The sequence below is a fragment of the Centropristis striata genome, chromosome 12, assembly GCF_030273125.1.
Source record: "Centropristis striata isolate RG_2023a ecotype Rhode Island chromosome 12, C.striata_1.0, whole genome shotgun sequence".
Classification (NCBI taxonomy): Eukaryota; Metazoa; Chordata; class Actinopteri; order Perciformes; family Serranidae; genus Centropristis; species Centropristis striata.
The window spans coordinates 7,192,498-7,215,604 of NC_081528.1; positions in this window are offsets into that span (position 1 = coordinate 7,192,498).

Below are 23,107 nucleotides of genomic sequence, written 5' to 3' on the forward strand. Positions count from 1 at the left end.
GAGACGTCCTGCCTGGCTGGACGAGCCTCCGGGGCCGAGCTTTAGGAGCCCAAAGTCCAGTTCATTACATAATGGACCCGGCCGCGGGGAATGGTCCATTCTCATCTCCCAGGCAACAGGTGAATTTCAACAATGCACATTTGAGAGGCTCACAGATTTTCTGGAATACAATGCCCCCTCCTGCTGCCAAGTGTTTATGGTAATGCTCCATTCAGTGGAAGAATGGCGGATTAGTGCAGCGATGGAGCTGGATGAGCTCCACGTCCGTCCTGCTGCTGCAGGAGCCACTGGGCCCCGAGGAGCGGCCGCCAAATCATGGCCCGGGGCCCAACCTGGACACGTTGGGAGGGGCGGTGTCACAAGGTCATATGATGATTTAACTTCTGGATGTTTCCTCAGTTTTTCATTAGCATAAATCTCTGCTTATTGTGCAGAAAAAACACACCCAGAATACCTTTGGTGAGCCTTCAAAGTTCCTCCTGCAAATTTAATGCTTCTGTGTTTTGGTTGTGTGGTGATTTGAGAAAACTGCTATCAGCAGAGTGCCAGTAGACAGCCAGCAGCCTTAATCCAACTCACAACTGTGAATGCGTCGTCATTATACTTGTGTGTCTTATTCAATGTCTCTCACACGTTATGTGAAGCATGTTGAATTGTTTTTGAGTCTAGAAAGTAGAATGAATCTGTCATATTAAGGGTTAAATTAGAGTTATTTTGTGAGGAAACAGGTTTTCTAAATTAATGAATGTTGATCATTGTAATGAATGTGCATGAGAACAAATTTGGACCAATGAGCCAACACACACACACACACACACACACACACAGAGAGTCAGGTAAGAATGAGCTGAAGTTCTTGTCAGCTTTAATCCAGAAACAAACAAGGGTCAAAACCAGGAAATCCATCAGAGAAGGCAAACATAACCAGGCAGGGACAATCCAAGAATCACCAAACAGAGAAACAATCAGGCAGAAAAAACAACGCTGGAAAGCCAGAATGGATACAGAATACTGCACGATCTGCAGGGGCCTCATGAATCAAAGAGTGCGTAGCATTCCCAAAACTAGAAAAGCACGTACGCAGACTCACCTCCACATGTATCAAACTGTGCTTAAGCCAGGTTCAGCCCACCTTTCCTTGATACATCCCAACCAGCTTGGAACTGAGCGCACATGCACGAGCCACCAACCACAGCCCAGCTCCTCCCACGAATGAATACGCAGATGACATGGAAATGACTATAACTCACTGGCATGCTTGCTGATTATCTAAAAACATGTGTGCTATAATCATTTTTACGCATCAGTTTATAAGTCACTTTTAACTTGCCGTCCCAAGTCAAACAACACATACGGGATCAAATATGCACCACACCTGACTTATTCTGAAAGGATTTCCCACACACGTGTTTTTCTCTGAGGAGAGGGATCTGTGCATCATGGATCACTGTGCACCTGTAATGTTAACATCTCCATGTTAAACCAAAGAGAAGCAATCGGCGATCTTGACTTTGACACAGTAATTAAGGCAGGTTGTCTGTGAAAAATGTGGGCGCTCCATACTAATCAGAATCAGAAATACTTTACTGATCCCCGGAGGAAATTCTGAATAGATGTATATAAAAATATTTGAAATAGCAAAACTATATAGACTTAAGAAAATATACAATCTTAGAAAATATACAATCTAAAAAAACATACAGACTTCAACAGACTATTATTGCACAAGTAAGCAGCAGTACGCAGGTGAAAGATAAAATATAATAATGGATGGGGAAAAATCCTCTATTCCTTCACTAGGAACTGTAAACACAAAGCCAGTTGTGTGTAGTTAGAGTTTAGATATGAAACACTTGTTGAAGCAAAAATGACAGTAGTTTCCGCCAACAAAAGTTTGCCACTCCACAGACAGGAGGCAGTTTCTGTCAGGTTGACCACGCCCTCCTCCAGGTAAGAGCATCATCCTGATTGGAGTATAAAAGCAGGATTGTCAGCTGTGTTTCTGCAGAGGAAGAGCTTGGTGGAAGCAGAGAAGCAGTATATTTAGTTCATTGTTTTGTAGTTTAAAGAAAGTCAATGCAGAAAGGCTCTGACAGCTGCAAACACATAATTAACCTTTAAGACGTGACCACTGCAGACACAACACCCACAACAACCAACAATCAGTTAATAATGTCTTATCCGGTAACACATCCAGTCACCACAAAGCAGCAAAGTGAACATTAGAGTTGAACATATTTCAGCAGACATGTTCAACTGACTGTTTATGACAACTCTTTGTCTTTATGTTCCCTGAAAGGTCAGCACTGTGTCGGGGTCACAGGTCTCCCACAAGTGTTCATTTGGATTTATGAACTGAATGGAATGAAAATTGTGCCAGCAATTCATTTTCGTTCTCAACACACACACACACACACACACACACACACACACACACACAATATTTTCTCCCACATTTCCACTGTAAATAGTCTTTTAGATGAGTCACTGTGTATTTTGCTTGCTTTGCTTTGTTTTAGAATAAATATCTTTTTGGACTAAACACGCTGTTCCTTTTAATGTTGAGTGATATGCCAACCTTTGCTATAAAAAGAGAACTCCAGATGCCTTCAACCAATACTAAATATGAATATGATCATTTGATTATAATTAAGTTAATTATTAATCAGTGTTCCAACTTGATAGTTTAGTAACTTTGTGAGACTGATTTACCGTGATTTTGTTCCAAGAAAAGGGGATGGTAGGGTTAGGGTTAGTATGAATATTAATTTAGTCAATTTCTGATAGCAAGATTGATCTAAAAAGGATAAAATCCCTATATATTTGATGACCAATGAGAGGTTATTTGAATCTGTAACCAGATACCCCTACAACTGACCACACAGTTTGCATTTAAAACATCTAATGCAAGATCTACTCGTACAAAGAGATTTGTTCAGAAGTGGCTTGCAGATTAACCAATTTCCTCTAATTTAAAATTTTGTCTTTAGCACAAACACAATTTAGGACCTTTACCAACCTGTTGTAGGAGGTTATGTGCAGTCTTTAACTAATGTATTGTTTATTTAATTAATTTGAAATGATTTGAAAAGCCTGTATTAATTACAAATTATTACTCAAGAAAAAGTTTTGAGAAAATAAACGTTTTTGCACGAGTCCCAGTGTGTTGATTCTACGGAAATCAACAGATTTTCTGAGGTGTTGCTGTTTTATAAATGCTGGTGTAACTGCTGGGTCTTGACAAACACCAGCCAATTATAAAGCAACAGGTTTTCTAGCAGTAAGTTTCCACAGAGTCTTCTCCCCATAAAGTCCCCAGGAACAGTACAATTAGCAAACTATCTTATATAATCCACACACAGCTTTCTGTTTCAGTATACTTAAAGACGGTTTATACTTCTGTCATTCCTTCAACAGGTTTTCTCTCCATTTTGTCATTTTGCTTTGCCCTTGGTATTTACTGGAGATGGATTTTTTTGTCTATCAGAGCGGCTGAGTGATGGCCGAGACTTTTAACAAGTTAGTTTTGTGCTGTTATTGCTGGCAGGCGGCACAGTCCTGGGAGAACTGAAGCTGGCTATCTGGAGCTCTGCATCAGACTGAAACCAAAAAAAAAGATTTAGATCTGATTCGTTCTTTCAGCTCTTCATCCTGACTGACTTCCTGCCTGCTCCATCTCCTCAGACTGCAGACATGGAGGTGACTGACACCATCAGCCCGTCATTTGAAACTTGTATGAGGGCTCACACACCTGTCTGTCTCTACACCTGTCAGCTTCTAAATACTAAAGCTGGGCCCAGAACCCAGACCTCATACAGACTATGAGGAGTTTCTCACTCATATTAAACCCACTTCAGCTGTTAAAGGACACTATTTCCCCACAATGCATTGGAGTTGATGTCACTGCTGGAAAACATTAAAAACAATTGTGGTAATGAAGAAAAAGATTGTACAGGAAAGAAAAGTCACTAAAAGTTGATCAAAAACCTGAAAAAATGGCTGATGTAGGGATTCCTCCTCATTATTACGTCCAAGATTTAAGAAACTTAACTGTACTGAACATTTAAATATCACAAGGCACAAAGAATATTACATCAAACAGTGAATGCACTCTTCAAACCAAACATCAAAAACCAAACTTTGTCATCTTTGTGATGATATCATTGGCATAAGAATGCTGTTATAGCTGTTTTATGCTGTTTTGTTCTAGGCATCTTTCGGGCTTCTTGAAAAACATTTTTAGTCTTAATTACTTTTTTAAATCTAAAGTTTTAATAAAAAAATGAAATCTCAGTGAAAAAAATGCCATGCTAGTGGCAACTATTGGATGAATTTCTATTGAATATTTGGTCCATAAGTGGCTGCCATATTGTGTAAAAGGTATTTATCTTACCTCTCAGGGTGAATTTTACTTTTTCTAATTGCAACCAAACATCAAAAACCAAACTTTGTCATCTTTGTGATGAAATCACTGGCATATGAATGATGTTATAGCTGTTATATGCTGTTTTGTTCTAGGCATCTTTCAGGCTTCTTGAAAAACATTTTTAGTCTTAATTACTTTTTTAAATCTAAAGTTTTAATTCAAAAAAATAAATCTCAGTGAAAAAAATGCCATGCTAGTGGTAACTATTGGATGAATTTCTATTGAATATTTGGTCCATAAATGGCTGCCATATTGTGTAAAAGGTATTTATCTTACCTCTCAGGGTGAATTTTACTTTTTCTAATTGCAAATGTTTCATGATATCATTCATTAAAGCTTGATAGACTGGAGGATTTTTTTTGTTTCCAGTTCCATATTATATGTTTTTCACTTTTATGTAGTATTGAAGTTGGACATCACTCCCATCACTGCACGTCACCCTTCACCTGGGTTACTGGGATCAGCAGTTTTAGATTTCTGAGGTCATCATAAGTTATGAGGTTAAACTGATCAGATAGTATCATACCTGCTGTCACTCTCTTCAGTCTGCGCTGAGTTCCCCGTACATCACACAGCTTCTTCAGACAGCAGAGTGGCAGTAGTGTGGCTGTTGAGGCCGCTACCGCTGTGAGCCGAGCGTCTCGTCAAGCCTGGCAGCAGAATATCTCCGTTTCGTTCTTTTCCTTGGAGAAGTTGGCGGCTGTCAGCGCTGCAGACCGGTCGGCTCTGCTGGCTGTCACCTCGGTTCTGTACAGGAAACTATCACTGACAGCTGTCACACCCCTCCTCCTCCTCCTCATCTTCCTCCTGGCATCGCTCCTGCCAGCTGACACTGCCCTGACACCGGCCATGATGTCAGCCCCGTTACGTCTCATCCATAAGGCATCACGCTGCTGTTCTGGCCCCTAACTTGCATGCGAAAAAGTATGAGAATGATGTTTTATTTTCCTCCCTACGACGCCCACGGAGTGTATTCTTGGAGGAACTCAGTCAGCGTATAAAAGTGGAAAAACTGCAGATTCAGGTGAGGGAGGACCGTCAGCGGTTTTTCCATGTCAGCAGTGATAAGGAGGCGTCAGTGCTTCAGGGCTGAGGTGTCACCTGCGGGGGGAAACTCTCTCTGCTGTCACCTGCTGCCAACCATCTCCCATCACCCCTCACCGAGCTGCGTCTCCACCACCACTGATGGCGGCAGGAGGTGAGGCAAGAGCCGCTGGCTGATGGCTTTATCACAGCAGGAAGGGGCCAGCGGGAGGCTTGACTGTTGGAGTCACATGGACTGATTGGTCAGAGTTTGAGTCAGCTTATTGGATGATATTCTACTTAAACCCAAGCAGGGATGTTTCTAAAGTGTGGACGTCCTTGGGCAAGATTTTCTTGGGCGCCCCATGTGGAGTTAAACTTTACTCAGCATGGAGCTGCAGAGAAAACTGAACTGGAAAGTGGGTTTACTGAAAAAAAAAAAGTTATTTTGTTTCTATGTGATGATATCATTGGCATATGTATGCTGTTTTAGCTGTTTTATGCTGTTTTGTTCTAGGCATCTTTCAGGCTTCTTGAAAAACATTTTTAGTCTTAATTACTTTTTTTAAGTGTCATTATTTTTTTTCTATTTCATAGTTACTTGTTTTAATTTAATTTGTGAATTTTAATATAGGTAGAGGCCCTGTATAAGCCCTTTTGGGTTTCTTGCCGCTACCTTGCACCTTCCTTTTGTTGTTATCTCTTTACCCTTGTCTTTTGACAAAAGACAAACTTCAAAACTTCAAATCTAAAGTTTTAATCAAAAAATTAAATCTCAGTGAAATAAATGCCATGCTAGTGGCAACTATTGAATGGATTTCCTTGATATGAAGTTCATGTAATTACTTATAATAGCTTTCATGATTGCTTTTAGTTTAAAACCATAATCAGGTTGTTGTTTTTTGTATTTGTCCAAAACTTTGGTTTTTGAACCAAGTGGCAACCCCCAGGGGCTGAAAAATGAAGCTAATGCAGATGCCAAAGCTGCAGTTCCTCGCATGGCCACTTGAGACTGGCTCCAAAATCAAGTCAATCCCCAATGACCCTCATGTTTACAAAAATGCCCAATTTTACAGCATAAATAAACAGTTTACATCCTGGTAGAAAAACCAATGAGAGCAACAAAACATGTGACCTATGTGGCATATGCAAAATTGGACAGACATAGCAAGAAAACCAGAAACTTGATTTGTATTTTATCAGTGCTGTCTAGTTTGACAGTTTGATTGAGTTTCATGAGATTTTTTGAGGGCAACAGCATCTGGAAATCAGTCTAAATGTGAGATTGACCAGACTCATCTGCCAGAGAAAACACAGATGATGAGCTCAGTGGATCCATCTGGTTTCCAGGCTAATAAGCTCAAGCCTCTTGGTTAAAAGAGTGGTGGTTTGACCCCTCCAACAGAACCTTCCACCCACCCACCCAACCTAAACATTACGTTGGTCTAACATTTGTCTCATACTTACAAACTCCAGTGCATTACTTTTAGTAGAAAATTATATTATCCCTTCACTAAAACAGTCTGCAGCATCTTATTCCTGTCATGCATGGATACAGACAAAACATTCAGTCAGATTTATGGATAGCTGGTGATGGGAGGTTGCCTTGGGATGCACCACAACATGAGTGTGAGTAGAAGGAAGTAGGGTTGTTAAAAGTATCGATACTCAAAAAAGTATCGATACATAAAAAAGTATCAATACTAAAACGTTGTATCCGGATACGATACTCATTTTCAAAAGTATCGATACCCTCCCGTAAATAAACATAAATAAATAAATCAGGCACGTAGTATGCCCATATTACATTAATTGACACAGTGTCAGTATACAAAAACATAGAGTTAATAAGTTTACATAAATGTTGGTGACTGAAAAGTGTTATTTTCTCTCTTGAAGTCCCAGAATGAAGCAGAGAAAAAGTCGACCTCCAACCAAACAGCAACACACACAGCTGACTCTACCTCTGTGTTGCTGTCTGTGTTTGACCAACAACGAAAATATGATGCATTTTTCTTGTCAATAAAAATATTTCAGTTAAATTTTTTAAAAAAGTCTTTGTTTTAATCCTTGTGGTATCGAAAATGGTATTGAGTATCGAATATTTTCCTGAGTATCGGTATTGAGTTGAAAATGTTAGTATCGTGACAACCCTAGAAGGAAGTGATGGAGTATGAGACAGAGGGCAGCAGCCTCCTCCGCCTGCAGGACCTGCTGGTTTGGAGCCTCCGTGTCCTGAACGCATCACATCTGTAACCTACCTGGAGCTCCTGTTGGCAGCGTGCAGGTTTACCGCCACCACTAAATCACAAGACGTCATAAATAAGCACCGTGGGCTCATTTGTTCCGAACGAAGCGGCGCAAACGGTTACTGCGTGAGACGTGTCATGTTTATGACAGCATTACACAGACTTTATGATGTCAGGAGTGGGGGGGGGGGGGGGGGGGGGGGGGGGGGGGGGGGTGGACGGGGGTGGGAGTTGTTTCTCGCCGCCTCGGTTTATTTACCAGGGATAACAGACACATCTCAGACGCCGCTCCTCTGGGATAACACATTCATGGATGAGACACTCGGCTCATTTCACGGGAGAGGCGGATAGATTGCTGCTCTCCCTCCTAACTATCCAATCGCTCTTTGTTAAACAAGGCACAAACCCAATTACAAAGTGCCACACGCTGACAGTTTATTAACATCATCGCCGCGAGAGAGAGGCCGGGGCCGCTTGGCGGCGGCGGTGGGGGCGTACTCCGCTCCCTCTGTTTGAAGTGCAGGGATGAAAGATTGTCCTTTTATTCAGAAAAGAAGGTTTGTGTTTGGAGAGGCAGGACAGGTAATCAGTTACACTTCATATTCATCTTCAGTGTTTTTTTAGAGAATGTGAGGGAAAACAAGCCTAATGCCTCGGGTCAGTGTTTCCTGTTTTGCAGGAAGCTCGGAAAGGCTAATGGAGTAATATTTCTAGGCTGCGTCTGATCTCAGCCTCTGATCACTTCATTAAACTGATGTTGATGAATGCACAAAGCGGCTGGGGCGCGAGCAGACGCAGCAGATGCATCTTAATCAAGGAGAACAGGAGAGGAAGGTGGGATACATGTAATCCCTCACTCACTTCCTCCCCTCCTTTCCGCCTTCATCCTCACTGTAATGAACTCATTCATGACTGAGCAGATCTGCCACTTTGCGTAAAAGAAGAGCAACAGGGTGGAGACAGGAGCTCAGACCACCAGTTGAAACAGTCTGGTTGAGTCAGGGCCCCTGGATGAATGGGTGGGAAGCCCCATCTGCAGCAGCACTTATCAAAGACCTGGTTTAAAGCTTCTGACCTGAACTATTGGCTCTTTTGTCAGCTCAAGAAATTATTTTGTCCCTTTTTGACTCCTTTTCATCCTGCCTGTATATACCACTTAAAAATGTTTACCATGCCATGTTGACACAGCCTCGCCTATATGACCTGATCATTATTTTTCCACTTTGACTTACTGGATCAACATTTAGAAACAAAAAAAACATAAAATCGGATTTTGAAAATGTATGGAGAGAACATCTAGTTCTATATTTTTATACTAAATATACTTGACCTTATCTCTGGAGTTCGAAGCCACAACTTTAGGGAGAAGCTGACTGCAGGAAACACGCTGCTGAAGGTTTTACAGCGGCAAGTCATGAAGAAGTCATGTGATGTCATCGCTCCAGAGCAGGGATGGGCAACTGGAGGCCCGGGGGCCGCATACGGCCCGCACCCTCACTTGAAGTGGCCCTCAGTACAACTACATACATTTGAGCATGAAACCTCAAAAGTGCAGGAAAATTACTTCTTGCATTAATGTTGGTCTGCTGTTCTTGTACTGAATAAAATAAATCACAGTAGTGGTTATTTTTTATTTGCTTCAAACCTTTTGTATTCTTATTTATACTGTTATACATGCATTTGAGCATGAAATATGTGAAGTTACTGCACTGTAAACATATTTAAAATTGCAGTTTCATCATATCTGGTTAAGTGCATGGTCCTTTATGTGGCCCTGTGGTAGTGTCCATGAAAAATTGTGGCCCCCTCCAGCAAGTTGCCCGTCCCTGCTCCAGAGGGTTAGCCCAACAAACTTGACTCCGACTTCATCTGAAGATCCGTGAAGAGGTCCGGAGTGGGAAATCTGCTGCTTATAGGTTTTATTCATAGATTATAAAGTATGAGCATTCAGAGGATGAGGTGTAAATGCTCCATCAGTGCATGTATGTGCATATGTGCATGTCCTGCGGTGGGCAGCTTTGGGACACTTACCGTACAGCGGCCGGAGCTCTTGCTGCTTTCTGCTGCTGCGGGCAGAAACAAATGTAAACCATAAATCTGGCATATGGCTCGTCTGGAGTGGTCGGCAGGTTTACAGCCACTCTGGGGGGCCGCGGGAGGGCGAGAGGGTTGGTGGAGGGGGGAGGGGGTTACTTTGTGGGCTAGGCTAGCCATTAAAGTGGGCCACATGCCATTAGAGTGGACACACCATGGCATAATGTTGTATAGTTTCCTTCTGCTTAAAAGCGATTGATTATTCATTCTCTCTCCCGTAGGAGACGAGGAGAGTCGTGGCCACGCACGCCAGGCAGGACAGACAGGAAGAAGCCTAATAGGTTAGAGTGTGTATGTGGTGTGTGTGTGTACACTTTAGTTACGTATACACATGGGCTAAGTTGAAAACCACATGATGTAAAATAGAATAATCAAAACACTGTTCTTTTAGAGTTCAGGAAACTCGTGACAGGAGCAACTTGTGGCTTTTTTTCTGCTTATTCCAAGTTTTAGAATGTTTCTACAACCTACAATGGAGGTCATTTCACAATTTAATTGATTTCAAGCTCACTCCTCTGCCCTGTATAGAACAATTTTCAGCTGAAACTCAACAAATCTGACTTTAATTACTGTGTATGGACAAAAGTCAGAAACACACTGACATGGAATTATGTTGTTTCCAAATAGAACAAATCACAGCATGAAACGGAGAAGAAGACTTTTATTCTTTATTTATATATTACATTCTCTCTCTCTCTCTCTCTCTCTCTCTCTCTCTCTCTCTCTCTCTCTCTCTCTCTCTCGCTGTGTGTTGGATGTTCATTCAGCTTCAGTGACGATCATAATAGTGCTAGACTGATGCAAGCATTTCAAAACTGGTTTCAAAAACCGTGAACTTTCTAGTAAACAAAGACAATATGCTCTCCTCACCTCTGCACTAAATTGTGCATGGCCTGTCAGACACTTGTGGCTCCAATGGTGAATTTGTAAACAAACGTAGAACTACTTTCATCACATTGTCATATTGCACCATATCTGCGTCCTCTAATATTACTTTATTACCTTAGAACGACTCTTTCTCTGTAAAGCATGTGCAATAGAGCCAGGGGAGAGGATTAATCGATCACAGATGGGCATCGTTCCCCTGCACCAAAAATATTTCAGGTGTTAAATTACCTATGAGCGTGTCCAGGTTGAGACTGTGCCTTGCTGCAACGTCGTCTGCACAGGTTGCTGATGTTCATTACTTATTTAATTTGCCAGAACATGTCGTAACTACAAACACTATTTCAGTGGTTGCCATTAACTCTATGGAGTCTTGGGCTATTTTATCCATTTTTTTTCATCCTTTTCATGTCATTTTGTGTCTTTTTCTATCATTTTGTGTCTTCTGTGTCTTTTGTGTTTTTTCTGGTCTTTCTGTCTTCTCATTTTGTGTCTTTTTTGGTCATTTCTTTGTCTTTTTTTCATCATTTTGTGTTTTTTCTTTTTTGGTGATTTTGTGTGTTTTTTTTGTCATTTTGTGTGTTTTTTGGTGATTTTGTGTCTTTTTTTTTGTCATTTTGTGTCTTTTTTTAGTCATTTTGTGTCTTTTTTAGTCATTGTGTGTCTTTTTTGGTCATTTTGTGTCTTTTTTTAGTCCTTTAGTCCGACATACAATGTGATTTTTAATCTTTTTTTACTTTCAAAACACTATCATGCTCAATAAAAATGTTTAAATGTTGCAAATGTGAACAAAGGTTGCAAATATAATATATAAGAGGGTTACATCCAGTTCTATCATTTTATATATAATTGACCTCATCTCCTGTTTTACTTGGTATATCATCATCAAACTGAAACTGGCCTCATGGAGTTTACAGCCAGAACTTTAGAGGTAAATTTACAGTAGGGCTCCACGCTGCTTTGTTTTCTAGTCTGGATGTCATGAAGAAGTCATTGGCGCTTTTGGAGACTCCAGAGGGTTAAATCAATCCGGTTTAGGATCGAACAGCGGACCGAACTGGCAAAATTGCAAAAATGGACTCAGCTCTACATTACAATTAGAATAATCCACCTTTAGAAATACCCCAAATTATTATATATGGTATGTTAAAGTCCAAATTAACTCACAAATGCCATTTAATTTCAATAAATTATGTCAAATCATGTTAGTTTTTCTAACGCAGCGATCAACTGACGGACCACGGCCACATACAGCCGCCAAAGCTTCCAGCCTGATGATGAAAATGTGAGGAGTCAAAAATGCGTTCTGGTAATCAGCATATTTACAATTCTGTGATCACAGTTTTTAACCATCACCCCTCAGTGAACTGTCTCCTTAGTGGAAGTCTGAGCATTTTCTAGTTATGTAACTAGTTCTCTTCATGACAAATAAAAACAGCATAAATGTAAGAAAGTTCAAATATCTAACAATGATACACTAACTAGGCATGAATATATTTTATCTACTTTATATACAGTGTCTGGTTAGAAAAGTCTGGCTCTTTGATGTAGTTGATGACCTGTTCTATTGTATATTCTGTACTGCTGCCTTGAAGAAATTATTTTAAAAGATATATATATATATATATATATATATATATATATATATATATATATACATACAGAAATGCTGCTTTAGCCCCAACTATCGGCCATTTTCAAAACAAAAGTTAACACCAAACTCTTTTTGGATGCTTTCTGCAGTTAATGCACATTGGTTTTTATGTTCTTATGTTTTTTTGTCTTTTTTATTCTCTCATTTACTTTTAAACTGCCTCTTTGCTGCTGATGTTCATTGTATATTTTCCTTTTATTATTGCTAAAATTGTGTATGGTTCCATATTTTTATTTCTTATTTTTTCATTGTTTTTGTGTGGAGCACATTGAATTGCTACGTGTATGAAATGCGCTATACAAATAAAAATGCCTTGCCTTTAGTGTGTGAGCCCTAACACAGACACATGGGAGCTAATTGTTTGTTATAAACTACCAGCAGAAGTTTGTTTCCAAGAGTGAGATTTGTAAAAGTTTTTGAATCTGTTGTTTGGCAGATCAGCACAGAGAAATGTTTGCTTCTCCCTCAGGGGGGTCAAAGGTCACAGTCAGCAGGGACTGAGGGCGGCCAGCTGCCGTCAGCTCCGAGCCGCTTGTGTCGCAACATTTTTAATCTTGTACAATTACTGTGTTTGGCAGCACAGCGGACTCTGTCTTTAGATAATGTTGGCAGTTTGCCGCCATTAGTCAACTGTTAGTGAAGAGAGACACAGAGGAACACTGAGGACATTCTGGCGAGGAATGCATCTTGCTTTAAAACTTTAAAACATTATTAAAAACCTGTTGATTCTCCTTGGCATGCAGTCCCAGCTAGGCAAGAATCCTTGGCTTTTTTACTTTTTTGCTCTTTTCTTTTTGTTTTTAGATTGAGTTTTTACTACGATTTTTAATTGCTTTACTGTTTTTAGTATGTTATTGTTTTCATTGTTTTTATTTATAACTATATTTGTGTATGATTTTTAATGTATTTTAATAACTGTGCAGCACTTTGGTCAACTGAGGTTGTTTTTAAATGTGCTCTATAAATAAACTTTGACTTGACTTGAATAGCCATAACGAGAGACAAACCTTGAAGAAAGAAACTCATCAGGACATTCAGTGAATATATTCTACTTCTTTCAAGATAATAAAAAATATATTAAACATCTCTATGAGACACAGATGCTTCCCACAGCTGTCACAGTTATTAACTCTTTGTAGTTTTGGTCTATTTTGTTGTTGTTTTTTTACTCTTTTTCATTCTGCCTGAATATAAACTTTTTTCTTTTTTTTTTTACCATGCAAAGTTGGTATCATTTTTTCAGCACAACCCTCACCTGTATGACCTGATGACTATTGGTTCACTTTGACTTACTGGATCTACATTTTGAAACCCCCAAAGAAACATAAAATCAGATGTTGCATCCAATTCTATAATCTAAGAGGTCAAATGAGAACATAAAGTTCTATATGTTTAAACTTAATATATTTGACATTATCTCCGGTTTTACTTGGCCTATCGTCATCAAACAAAAACTGGCATGGAGTTTGAAACCAGAACTTTAGCGGGAAGCTGACGGCAGGAAACACGCTGCTGAAGGTTTTATATATTGTGATGTCATCAAGAAGTCATGTGATTAAAAAAACCTAAAAGGGTAGCACATCTCAAAGTTCTACGTTGATGACTAAATATTACAAATTAACCTGTTTATTTGACTCGATTGTGCTACATTTTAAAACATTTTTAACAACTCCACCAGGAATCTTATTGTTGAAGCACAACCTCATTTTCCACTGCACACTGTTTAGTTTGCTTTAGTCTACAATGTTCATAATGTATAGGCCTAATAACTCTGTGTACTGTTGGTTGATGTCTATATCATGTCAGCAGCGTCTTTATACATTTTATAAAGACGCTTTTGGTGCAAAAACGTTGTTCTTACACAAGTTACAATAAAGTCACATTTTATTTTAATGTTATTTTCAACCTTTTATACTTCTACAGACAGTGCCTATCCATCATTAACCTTGTTGGGAAATTAATTCTACATTAAGCCATCAGTGTGAGTTAATTGTTTTTTGCCTGATTTGTTCTATGGAAGAATCTTACCACAGTCATAAATAAGTCTTGTCAGGCATCAGATAATCCGCCTCACTCTTCCTTTGTGAAAAATTGTTGGCAAAGTAGCTTTTCAGTGAATGTTGCCAACATTTCCTGGCTATCAATAAACTTTTAATTAAGTGAGTTTGGGCTGTCTTGTTTAATAAGACCTTATGAACAAAGTCAAGGATTTAAAGATATATTATGATGCATGTGCAGCTCCTGTGGCCCCGCAGGCTGCTGGGAGTCCTGAGGAGAGAGGACTCACAAACTGTCATTCTGACTGATGCTGGACATGGACCAGCACCCACACCAGGGTCTGGGGAGGTCAACCTCTGTCTGTCCTTTTTTCTTTTGCACTGCACAGTTTTATGATGCAGCATGAGTTTGAAGTGATGGAGCCGTCTGAAGGTGCAGCATTGGTTTAGAGCAGAGATTCCCAAAGTGTGGTGCATGCACCCCTGGGGGTGAGTGAGATGAAAAATGTAATGGCAGTCTGATAATTACACAATTATAATTTTTTTCCCCCACACAATAAAGACGTGTAAAAAACATTTACTTTGTAAAATATAAAATCAAAAACTGTAATATTAATTCATTAATAAATGCAGGTTAATCAATTTTGTGTCATTTTTTGTTCATTTTTGCATCTATTTTGGTCATTCTTGCATCTATTTCTTGGTTGTTTGGTAATCTTTATATGTATTTTGGTCAATTTGTGTCTATTTTGATCATTTTGTGTCATTTTTTGTCATTTTGTGTCATTTTTGCATCTATTTTGGTCATTCTTGCATCTATTTCTTGGTTGTTTGCTAATTCTTACGTGTATTTTTGGTCAATCTGTATCTATTTTGACCATTTTGTGTCATTTTTGCATCTATTTTTGGTTGTTTTGAGTCTTTTTCTGTCATTTTTACATGTATTTTTGGTCAATTTCAAAATGCACTTCATCTTAAAATGAAGTGTAGAAGAAGTTATCTTCTTCCATTTTTCCAGCCTGTGTTATGATGACGGGGTTGTGTTAGCTCCACGCTCATTTAAACTTGCTGCAATTTTTGTTCAACGCGGCTCAAAATATTATAACATTTTCCCAACTTATCTGCTTTCTGCCTCTGATTCTGAGCCTGTCATCATCCTCTTTGCTCTTAAAAGTGGAAGCTTGCGCATTACTTTGTTGCATAATATTGAAATTGTGTTTCAGATAGATTCAAATGCGGGAGCTCATTGTTGTTATCATGATTATTTTATTATGTGTGTGTTCTGGTCATTTGAGCATGATTAAACATGCCGCCTTTAATATGGCTATAAAAAAGCTTATTGCATTTATTTATTTTTTTTGAAAGTGTGGGGGATTGGGGGTGCATCAACCCGGTTGGGACATAGAAAAGGGTGCGCTGCTAAAAAAGTTTGGAAAACGCTGTTTAGAGCTTTAACCCATAAGAACCCAGACCTATTTATCCTTAAAGGAAAATTATGGGGGATATACCACAGACCAAGTGGACCACATAGAACACATTTATGATGTTTAAAAAAAAATACTACCCCTAAATGTCAAAGATCTGTGATGTGGCATATATACATTACATTGGCCGTTTATGGTAATTGTGTTCATGATATTTCTTATTTTAAAATAAATAAACTTGACACATTTTCTGCTTACAGAAACACAAATTTGCCTTTTTCTTTGCAACTCAAAATTGTGACATTAATAGTGCTGTTTAACAATACATTATTTTTCAGATTTGTTTTTAAGTAACAAATTAATAATAAATAAAAACAAATAACCATTTGCCTTTTTGTTTGAATCTCCATAACATTTATCAAAATTGTGACAGGAAGTATGGTCAGAAGAAGTGAAATGCAATACAGGACACCCTATTAATGGGTGAGAATTGTTAAATGGGTTTAATCTTAGATTCTAGAAGATTTAAAGTGTTTGTTACAAGGGTGTCACCATGGGTTCTTATGGGTTAAAAAGGTGTAAAGTCTGATTATTCTAACTGGCTGAAATAAGAAAGCTTTAGTGTTTTGTTTTTTTTAATCAGTTTTGGGACTGGAAGGCCTGAGCTTTGTATTTCTCTATCAAAAAGCTCTTTCTTCTCACTTGGAAGGTAAGAGGAGGAAAATAAGTCCTAAGAGAAGCGATTGTCTGCTGCCTCGCCATCCAATCTCCAGGACCGCGCCGAGCGATCCAACGCCACTTTAAACCTGTAAGACGTTCAACGTCCCTCCTTTAATCCTCCTGAGAAGACGGCCTGAGAGGGGAGGAATGTGCCGGATCAAACGACCCCTCTCCTCCTCCCCCGCCTCCCACCTGAAGACCAGAACAAGGAGCACTGTGTTTTCAGGGGGATTCACAGGTAACAGGAGCTGCCGCCCCCTCTGCAGCCGGCCAGACACTTTCCCCTCGCCGGATCACTTTCCCACCTGAAGCCGGGCCTTGTCCCGCACTAAACGACCACGATGTAATTAGTCTACGGGACACAAAGACTTCAACAGCCCCCCCTCGGCCCGCGCAGAGGGGACAGACATCTCAATGACTCATTAGGAGACAACAGATTAGATAACGGAGGTCTAGGATGTCCTCCGGCCCGCAGTCCACCTGCCGACAGGTGAGCTGGACGCGAGATCCACCTCCCACTCCTTTACAACTCTCATTACCTGTCCGGAGCAGAGGTCGTGATCCCTCCCACGGGACCTGCTAATGGATGTAACGAGAGGGGCGGGCGGGTCGTTCAGCGGCGGGGTCGAGTTTCGGAGGCGAGGAGGGTTAGCAGGCCGCCGACGACCCCCGAGACCTGCCAGGGACGGAGGGAGGGTGGAAAGAGGAAAGGAAACAAGCTCAGGATGAAAGTGGAGATGAGAGGAGTAATTGGTTGGTGATGGATACCGACCACACACACACACACACACCTTTCTGAAATAGACACTGATGTATAAATGATAGTTGATCCAGGATTTGACATTCTGGATACAATTCCACATCTATATTTATGGTGGGTGGTAATCCTCTGTGTGTGTGTTGATCTCCGTTGAATTAAAGCCTCACACAGTTATGAAAGCCTTGAGAATAGCTGACGTCACACTGTAACGGTTTGACAGTGCCAGTCAGAGCTAATCTGACCATTTTCCTTTTGTATTTTGATTTGTCAAACTTACACAGGACCCATACCTACCCATGCATGGTCCCTACTAACAACCAGAAATCAAGTATGACCATTTCCAAAGGAGACCCATTAAACACAAAACACACTCACAAGAATTTGCCATTCAACCGCAGTGTATTATACAATTCAGTGTCCCAAATTCAACCCATAACTCAAACAACCAAACACCAGAAAATAGTCTCTTCCATTCAACCAAAAATAGTCCTCTTCAGGTACCCAATAAATAAACAAAATAGTCAGTTTTTTGGAAAATAAAAGTTGGTCAACCAAAACCCAAACTAAGTGTCGCCTCCTGCGTCTAATAAACCAGCTGCTCGCCTCTTAACTGGAGTTCGTAAGAGGGAGCACATAACTCCCATCCTGGCCTCCCTCCACTGGCTGCCTGTGCATTTTAGAGTCCATTTTAAGATTCTTTTATTTGTTTTTAAATCTTTAAATGGTCTCGCCCCGTCTTACATCTCTGAGCTCCTCCACCCCTACGCTCCTGCTCGGTGCCTCAGGTCAGCTGATCTGCTGCTCCTGGAGGTACCGCGGTCTAAACGGAAGCTCAGAGGGGACAGATCTTTTTCTGTTGCAGCCCCCAAACTATGGAATGAGCTACCTTTACACATCAGACAAGCCTCCTCACTGTCCATTTTTAAAAGTCATCTTAAAACCTATTTTTATTCCTTGGCTTTTAACCACTCATGAGACTCTGCTCTTGTTTTTAGTGTTTTATGGTTTGCTTTTATTTATTGTTTTTTAAATTGTCTTTTAAAAAGCAATGAATCTATTTATTTTAGTGTTTATTTCCTGTTTTATTTATTTTATTGACTCTTGTTCTGTTTGTTTATGTACAGCACTTTGTTGCGGCTGTTGTTGTTTTAAAGTGCTTTACAAATAAAGTTGAGTTGAGTTGAGTTGAGTTGAGCTTTGACCGCGGCTTTACCTCCCGGTTGCCGGCAGACGTCGGAGAAGGAACATCGGGTTGAAGCCAGGAGTTTTGGAGCAAGAGTGAGAACTGACCGCTACAACATATAATACGGACTGGAAACCCGCTGTCAGGGATTGGCAGGCTAACGAAGCCGACACTGGATGGACTAGACCTCTTCCTCCCAGTAATTGTTTGCCGCCATCTTGAATTCCCCATACCGGCATTTTTTTTGATTTGCTGAACAGAGGGCGTGCTCGAGTCTGGGGTGTTCCCGGACATATGACAGCCATATGACCAACAAGCACACCAACAATACAAAATAAAATGTTTTTTATTCGTGTTCATGCTGAACATATATGATGTGAAAACCTAGAGGTTGTTTCTTTATGTGTTATATTTAAGCCTTTGTTTCTACCTTGTTAAATTAAACTGTTGCATGTCAGAAGTTGCAGGAAACTTGACTTTAGAATCTGATTTTATCCCACATTTTCATGAAAGAAGCATAGTTTCACAGGACGGTATGGGTGCTGCAAGTAGATGCAAATAAACTTCAGTATGTTGTGTCACAGCAGAATGACACTGAGAACTGAAAACACTACTTAGCAGCTTCAAGAAGGTCAACCGAGCAAACAAACTGAATGAAAATTAGTAGAAGGACACTGAAGGAGCATCAATAAACCAAAACTGCAGCAGAAACCAAAGTATAGTAACAGGTGTGATAAACTAAAATGCAGGTGTTCTATAAAAAATGTCTTTATTTTTCATGGCAAAGTGTGTTTTAAATGACTGAAGAGTTGCGAAAAAGGGTCAATGTCAGGTCATTTTTTGAAGGAAACATTTCTATTTTATGACAAAAAATATTGCACCCATTCAATTAATAGATCACAAAATACCTGAAGTATCCAAAGAGCACCTCTTTGTGATCACCACAAAGATATAGCAGGAGTTCAAACTCTTCAAAATAAAATTATATTGAATATATTATGCAGAACACATAAATGCAACATTTTCTTACATTTCTTAAAGGCTAAAGATATGCCGAGATAAAGCTGCAAACATTATCATAATTATTTTTATTTTTATTTTACAACTGCACAATCACAGAATATGAAACAACGTGGTGGGTTTAACCATCAGCACTCCGATCTTTTTCTAAATGTATTAAAAGTTAATTTGTAGCTGTGAAGAACTTTGTAATCCAGGTGTTGAAATTGAAATTGCGATAAAATTAAAGTATTTAGGGCTCTGATCCCAAAATAAAAGAGATGGTTGATCGAGAACAGTCTTTTTCTTGTAAACTTTTACAAAGTGAGTGGGAACAAACATGGACGACAAACTGAACTCCAAAGCCCACATTGTTCCCTTCTGTGAGACACTCAGACTGCGTCTCAGCAGGAGATGAGGACGTTTGGGAGTTTGGTCAGAATGTTCAGCAGCCTGATAGAAAACCTCCTCGTATTTATCACCTCAGTCTGCTGCGGCAAACTGACTCAAGTTGGCTGCTTCTGTTAGAAACAGCTGGAGAAAAGTGTAGGTCGCCAACAAGAATCATTAAACTCTTCTGTTTAATATTGATTTACATGCCTGAACATCGTCCTCTGTTTAAATAGGAGATAATGTCTTCTGGACGAGACTATAGAACGCATGTGTGCCAAAGTGTCTCCATGCCAGGATAGTTTAGAGCAGGGGTCTCAAACTCAAATTACCTGGGGGCCACTGGAGGCAGTATCAAAATGACCAAAATAAGACACAAAATTACTAAAAAAATAAAATAAAATACACAAAATGACCAAAAAAAGACAAAAAACTACTAAAAGAAAGACACAAAATGACCAAAAAGACAAAATGACCAAAAAAGACAAAAAATTTGATGATGATAAACCAAGTAAAACTGGAGACGAGGTCAAATATATTTTGTATAAAATTATAGAACTGGATGTAACCCTCTTATATGTTATATTTTCAAACTTTGTTCACATTTGCAACATTTAAACATTTTTATTGAGTGTTTTGAAAGTAATAAAAAGATTCAAAATCACATTTAATGTTGAACTAAAGAACTAAAAAAGACACAAAGTGACCAAAAAAAGACACACAATTACCAAAAAAGACAAAAAATGACAAAAAAGACACAAAATGACAAAAAAGACACAAAATGACCAAAAAATACACAGAATTACCAAAAATTACACAATTATTTTTCAAAAAGACACAAAATTACCCAAAAAAAGTAATTAAAGGGACCATCCACACACAACAGGGTAAAGTGCCATTCATATAAAACTCACATTAAACTTTCATATCAAGGTGGGGGCCACAAAATATCGTCACGAGGGCCGCAAATGGCCCGCAAGTTTGAGACCCATGGTGTAGAGGTTTGCTCTGACACTGTAAGAATGAAAAGTGCCTCAAATATCCAATAAGGTACTCAAAGTATCCTTTAACTTTTAAAGTGTATATACATGCAGTAAATTGTATTCATTTTGCACAAATGCTGGTAATGGTTTGTTGTGTGTGTGGATTATTGTTATACGTTGATGGTTTTAACTGCACTAATAAGACTAAAACATATTTCCTGTGCTGGAGAGACAATAAGGTTCTACTTAATTTCATTCTTTTCATTTTTAGGGACAAAAAGGGAGGATGTAGGTCCTAAAAAAGAAGCCGTGAACAAAGACAATCCAGTGCAGCACGGAGGACTCTGCAGAGATGGCAATGCAGTCTTGCATGGCTAAAAGGTTGTGGAATTATTAAAATTTTCAACATAAATGGTAACATGGTAATTCTTATTGAAGCATGACTGACACCCACCTGTCACAAAACAATGGCACCTACATGTCGGGAACCGTGACCACCCTGAGACAAAAAAGAAAAAAAAAGAACAATAAATTAAACTCAGGATTTCACTGGTTTTTACTTTCAAATTGAGAAGTTGTGTAAAAACAAAGTGAGCGCGGCAAACTTTTTGTTTCCTTAAATGACCCTTCTCTCACTAACACTGGCACCATAATGTATGTTAATGTATGTAAACTGAATCAATTCATTGTATCAGCATAAAAAAAAATAAGAGAAAGAATGGGTGGCTTTTACCCTCGGCTGCGTCTGTGTTACGAGGGCCCGCTGATGGCTCTGCAGTTAAAATATGGAGTCTAATCCCTCTCCAAAACGCCGTCCAGGTCGACGAGCTCATTTAAAACTTCCTGACAGACAGGACTGACAGCTGATCCTTCGAATAAATGGAGCGGCTCGTCAAAAAAAAAGACTGTCAGAGAGGGCGAAGACTGCAGCGGCCGCGACTCTGAAGCCCTCTGTGTGTCTGTGGCCGCAGGCTGTGAAGCTCACAGAGAAGGAAGTGATGAAAAAATGAGTTTTTGAATATGGAGTGAGTCCTTTTTAAACCTAATTCCTCCTGGTCTTGCCCCAGAAATACAGATCTGACATGTTGTAGGGAGGAAAGGAAAAAAAAAATCAAGGGCAATCAAATCAAGAACTGTCAGAGAGGAAGAGGGCGGGGCCGCGGCACAGAAGAGCCGGTGTGTCTGAGGTTTTGTCCTTAATTCAGCTTTCTCTATTTCGTTTTGCTAATTAGCATCGACCAAAGTGTTGCAGTGTTTGCATGACGCCATTGGAGCATAAAAAAAAATCAATCTGCTCTGTGATGGTGGCAGCAGGCGGCTCGCTGTGTGGAGGACACGGAGTCTCAGAGTGCTGCCACAAGCTGCTGGTAACTGCAGGTTTTTACCTCCCAATGTTGGTTGTGTAGATCAGTAGTTCTCAACCTTTTTGAGTCGGGACCCCCGATTTAACATGCATGTTGTCTGAGACCCCCGCTCACTGAACAGAATCTCACAGTTCAGATCATACACTGTAAAAAAGGATCTGATCAATTAGTCATACTAACTTCTTTCTACAATTTACTTCCACAAAACATAATGAGTTATTCATTTTTTTAACTCAACTTTATGAGTTATCATCATTAAAACTCAGGTTTGCAAGTCGCTTCAGGTAGATGTAAATTTCAATGTGTCAACTTATTAGTATCTATCTATCTATCTATCTATCTATCTATCTATTCTTCCATCCATTTTGATGGTTGTCTTCCGTTTTCTGCCACGTGTCTCTGGTTTTGCTCTCCATTTTAAAGCATTGGAGATCATTTTACCTGAACAGCCTGTAATTGTTTGCACTTCTTTATAGGTTTTCCCCTCTCCAATCAACTTTTTAATCAAAGCACGCTGTTCTTCTGAACAATGTCTTGACCGACCCATTTTCCTCAGGCTTTCAAAGAGAAATGCATGTTCAACAAGTGCTGGCTTCATCCTTAAATAGAGGCCACCTGATTCACACCTGTTTTTTCACACAATTGATGACCTCACTGATTGAAAGACCACACTGCTATATTTTTGGACACTCCCCTTTTCAACTAATTGCCCAATGTCACAGCCTTAAGGCCGCGTTCAGACTGCCAGCCAAAATCCGATTTTTAGCCCATCCAGATTGGAACTGGATGGCTCTTTTGAAGTCTGAACAGTCACAAATCACATGAAATCCGATTTTTGCGAACCGGATCAAAACCACCTTCGGGAGGTTGTTTCAGATCGCATTCGGACAGATGCGTCTCAGTCTGAGCCGCTCCAAACACTCAGATCGGTTTTGACTGTCCGTGACGTCACTCTA